This window comes from Pinus tabuliformis, chromosome 2_2 (assembly GCF_031772625.1).
Source record: "Pinus tabuliformis cultivar Carrire ecotype Pingquan chromosome 2_2, CPIR1, whole genome shotgun sequence".
Taxonomy (NCBI): domain Eukaryota; kingdom Viridiplantae; phylum Streptophyta; class Pinopsida; order Pinales; family Pinaceae; genus Pinus; species Pinus tabuliformis.
In genome coordinates, this window is record NC_142300.1 from 1,070,636,286 (window position 1) to 1,070,641,481 (window position 5,196).

Consider the following 5,196-nt stretch of genomic DNA (forward strand, 5'->3'; position numbering starts at 1 on the left):
ATTATATAGTACCTAGTTTAAACTACAAGCTTTTTTCTCTGTAGTGAAACAAAATAATTAAAAGATTCTGTTTCTTGGACCATGACAGACTATGCTACTCCAAGACAAATTAGTTGTAAAGTACTTGAGTAAATAAGTCATTTGTTTTACTGTACAATTTAATGAGATATCAAAGAAGATGAAAAATGTTTGTGTTGTGAGTTCATATGGATACAAAACATATCTAGATATAAAACAATGTCATTGTGAGATGTACACCAAGAGCAAGCTAGGTAATTATAATTAGATATGCAACAAGTTGACTAGTATTATGGATTTGTAACTTTGTGAAGTGCTAACATTAGTCAGCCATTAGTCATAGCTACATTTAACAATAATTTGTTTAGTGAAGGTGAGATTGAGAATAAGAATGGATTCAAGAAGACAAGGGTTTGTATCATAGGAGCATGGATGAGCGGTCTCCTTGCAACCAAATATTTACTAAGTCTAAATATGAATATCATTGTCTCTAAAGAAAAACCAGGAATAGAAGGCATGTGAAGAGAAACATTTTCTTCCAAAAACCTACAACTCCCTTTCCCTTCCATTCAATTCACTAATTTTGAATGGCCAAGCCATGTAACTATCTAATTCCCCTCTCAGTCTAAGATATTGGACTACTTGCACAACTAAACATTTTGGATTGCTTTGTTACATTTAGTTAAATTCCAAAGTGGTGGAGATTTGACATAGAGAAAGGTATTGTGAAAAGAGTTCAGCTCATGTTGGATTATGGGGTAAGAATGGAAGCCCATATGTAGACAATACAACTTGGGAAGTGGGTGTAGAGAAAAGCAACGCAAAATCCATATAGGTATAGATTTAAAATAATTTAGAACATGGTTTCTCCATGTTATACATGAAATTATTTTTAAATTTCAATAACACTATCCATTTTGATTGTTATTGATTATCTTATGTTTGATGGGGATATCAATCATTGTGAGATGGAAAATGTAGGATTTGTGTTCCTTGGGCCTTTGACCTTACTCCTATCAAATAATTTTTCATATCCTATTATGGAGGCCTTTTAGAAGGAATGGAAGTTGACTATGAGGGAGAAACTTTTTCTTTGTATTTACAGCTTGTCCAAATATCTATCTAAACCTTGGTTTGATATGTTCAAGGTTGTAAATATCAATTTCAATATGTAATATATTAGCCATTTTGGGTAACCCTAGGATATGCAACCTCTGAGGAGGATATGGACTCTGATTTAGATGTGTATGAGCTAGTATCTATATTCCAATACATTTAATGCATTGTTTAGTTTCAAGGTGCCATTACACAGGCACAACACATATCAAGAGTTAATGGGTCACCACTACCCCATTCAAGTTGTATAATGTAGTTTTCTTTTCTGCATGTATAATGCACCTTGCTACTCTGCATGTTACTACTCACAACAAAAATTTCCTCCCTAACTGAGATTATATTGAATGTGTTTGCATTTTTTGGTTTATGCAGTGGCATCGTTTTGATTTCTTAGTCATATGCCTAGGTAGATATGGGGATGTGCCCAAGATCTCATCATTACCTCCTATTAAAAGTCCAAAAGTATTTCAAGGAAAAGTTTTGAATACTATGGACTATTAAATTTTGGATGAAAGGAGTGCTTATGAGCTTACAGAAGGAAAATGGGTTGTAGTTATTGAATTCCAGAAGTTAGCAATGTATTATTTTATGGAATGCACTAAGGAAAATCAAGTTAATTTGTTAGACAATACATATGCTATAGGATTTTTGTTTCTCATTGATATAATAATATGGCTATTAATGAATTCTTTCTAATTCTTGGGCGAAGGAGGTGGCTATCCTTGTACAATGGTATTCAAAATAGTGCACTAGACAATTCCTTCTTACAAGGTTTTGGGATCCCCTTTGTCATTTCTTTTTGGTACACATTTTTTGTAGCTGTTACTTGAAAACTCTGGTCAAAGTTTTCTATAGAGCATAGTATCGCTCTTTTTTGCACCTACGATTGGTTTTATTTTAATTCATTGGGTTCTTTAAAGCATAAATCATGGATAAGATTCAATGTAATTTGTTGAATTTGTTTGGTAGACCAAAATATTTTTTTATAAGTGCTGATAATGTGGTTGAAATTTACATTAACCCTTACTCATCATCCAAAATTTTGTGAACACATTGAAATATTTGTCTAGAAATTGTGCATAAGTGTCCTTGAAACTTGAAATAGATAAATTAGATAGGTAGAACATTACAGTATAATACATACATATTTTACCTGTATTTCCATGTGAAAATAGCCCCCTGCTAATTTTTTTTTATCATTTAAATCCATGTTCAGTGTTCCAGTTCATTGTTTTTTCTTATTTTTTCTATAGAGTTGGGCAATGTCTGAGTTTGTGGTGCTTTACCTTCTTTGGAAACTTCCATTGCGAAAGTATGGCCTTATTCCAGATCACAAGTTTCTTCAAGAAATTTCTTCTTTCCAAATCACATCACTTCTAGATAATTTATTTCCAAAAGCAAAGGAATGTTTCATATTCTCTCAAAAATTTTCCAATTTCAGTTTTTTTTAGCAGGGGGATCATACTAGGTGATGAAATAGAGGTTGGAGTTGATCTTCTTGTATTTAGTACTGGTTATGACGGGGATAAAAAACTGAAGAGCATACTTCCAACGCGTTTTGTAGAGGTCCTCTAGAAATTAGTTGAGCCACTTCCTTTGTACAAGTTTGTTATTTACTATGACCCTAGATTTTTTTTAACTTTTTCCAACTGTTGTTTCAAGCAGTTCAATATAATGTGAAAAAATGCATAGGCCACATTGATGAAGTTTAAACCCTCAAATCCTAAGTGACTTTTCCATTGAGAACAAACAGGGGGCTTATCCATCCGCACATACCTCATATGACCATTCTTGGATATCCATAAAGTTTATCAAATATGCATTCTTCTGAAATACGTAATCAATGGCTGACCCATTTTCTATTTGAAAATTTTTCCATTCAAGTATCAAGGAAATGGAGGCAGATACAGAAAACTACTTCAAGCATATCAAGAAAATTACACCCTTCTATTGGAGATTGTGTTTTGCCACTTTTTAGATATGGGACAATGATAATCTTTGCAGGGACATGGGATGGAATCCAATGAGAAAGAAGAATTGGTTTTTCGAGCTTTTCTATCCATACAGTAATCTTGACTACTGAGATATGTAGATGGATGAATGTCAATGACAACATAAATGAGTTTTGAGAAGAGTTTGTATGTTGAAAACTAGAATGAGCTTTCTTAACTTTCTTTTGATTGTCTTGAGTTGTGGAAAAGCTCTTAACTGGAAGTAAAACTTCATGCCCTTCTTCCTATTTAACCTCTACTAATTGAATGATTCTGTGACAAGTCCAAATGTATTGATTTTGGCAACTTGGTCTTCAAATAAAATCCTTCACATCAGTCACTGTGTGTACTAATTTAACAACTTTCTCTTAAAACAAAATCCTTCACATCAGTCACTCTGGGCAGCAATTCCGAGGGGTAATAAATGCATTGATGAATATGAGAATACTTGACCCATATATGATATTGAGCTTGAATCTCCAGAATTCATAATGAGACACATCATGACCTGGGAAGCTCAACAATTCTCATGAAGCCATCCTTCAAGAATAATTCAAGGGATAATTGATCTTTTCCTTACTTCCTGCAAACTTGTAAACAATGTAGGCAATAAATTCCTCCTCTAACATCATTTCTAGTAATATATACAACCTCAAAACAATGCTTATATCCAGTCAATAACATACTTCTTTGCCCCATTCTATCTAGTTTCCTTGCTTATAGAAACTCTTCGGAAACTTCTTTAATACAATAGAAGAATCACCAAAATGAAGTTTCTTAAGAAGGAAAAGCATGTGAAGGAGAACGTACTTAGGGAGGTGTAGCTATAAATTTACTTGCCTCAGCACCATTGTGGCCATAAAAAGACAACAAACATTCCAATTTCCTTATTTTCCCTATATGAAAGGCATGACCATGGTATATTAAGGTCTAGTGCACAGAAATTCCTATCATCTTAGGAGGTTATTCTACCCATGAGATGTGCAACCTTGTAATTCAACATAAATTTCTTCTAGTATTTTTCGAGAACGAACATGCAACCTCTTGATAAAAATTATTTTTTGTGTTGTTCTTTCGAGGAGATTTTGGGTAAGCTTGATAATGCAAAGGGATTTCCCACCCTCATTGTATACTATAATATATTTATACTGCGATGGAATAGACTGAGGATGACACATTGTTCCATATTACTTAACCATAACAAACAACATACCCATCATATAATCACTCTGACACACCTATTCCATGAAAAATGAAATCCCATGAATATGAATTTGTCGTGTGAACTATCAATGGGAAGATTAACTAGTCTCTCTATCTAACAAATGAAGGGAAGGGAATACCATGTTCATGCTATATTTTGGAAATATATATTAAATTATATATGAATTGTAGAGCTTAACTGTAAATGTGAAGGTATGTAGACTTCAAATACTTGACAATATCAGTTTTTAACTTGTTACTGGTGAGAACACAATTTTCATAAAAATATACAAAAAGTCATTGGAGCTATGGAATATGGCAGAAAATAGAAGTATGACCCTTCCTGCACATGATGACTCATAGTTGCATTGGCAATTTCTAGTGCAATTGGCATGGTTGCTTCTGCAAGTCATGATAAGTGTGTAAAGTTATGGAAGTGAATGGCCTGATATAAAATAGAAATCCTTTATTCCCATGTTGTTGGTTCTTAATGTAACCATTTTGATCAAAATTATAGTGAGCCTCACATATTTGTTTCTTATTTTATTTTTAGATTAATTATTTCTATAATTATGTGTAAATTAATAACCTTCCACAATTTATCTGTAAATTTTTTATCTACCAATATATCTATCTATCTATATATATATATATATATATATATATATATATATATATATATATATATATATATATATATATATATATATATATATATATATATATATATATATATATATATATATAGATATAGATATAGATATAGATATAGAAATTATATCTTGAAATGTATTGTCTCATGGAGATAAGCCATTAAAAAAATATTGCTTAGTTTAATATCAACAAAGAACAAAGTTTTTTTCCTTTA

At 31.9% G+C, this 5,196-nt stretch overlaps 2 pseudogenes; both read left to right on the forward strand.

Annotated features, from left to right (window-relative positions):
• The first annotated feature begins 250 nt into the window (after positions 1-250).
• LOC149197095 (putative flavin-containing monooxygenase 1) lies at positions 251-1,953 on the forward strand (annotated as a pseudogene).
• Positions 1,954-2,062: 109 nt separating this feature from the next.
• Positions 2,063-3,217, forward strand: LOC149197096 (putative flavin-containing monooxygenase 1 pseudogene; annotated as a pseudogene).
• Positions 3,218-5,196: the final 1,979 nt, after the last annotated feature.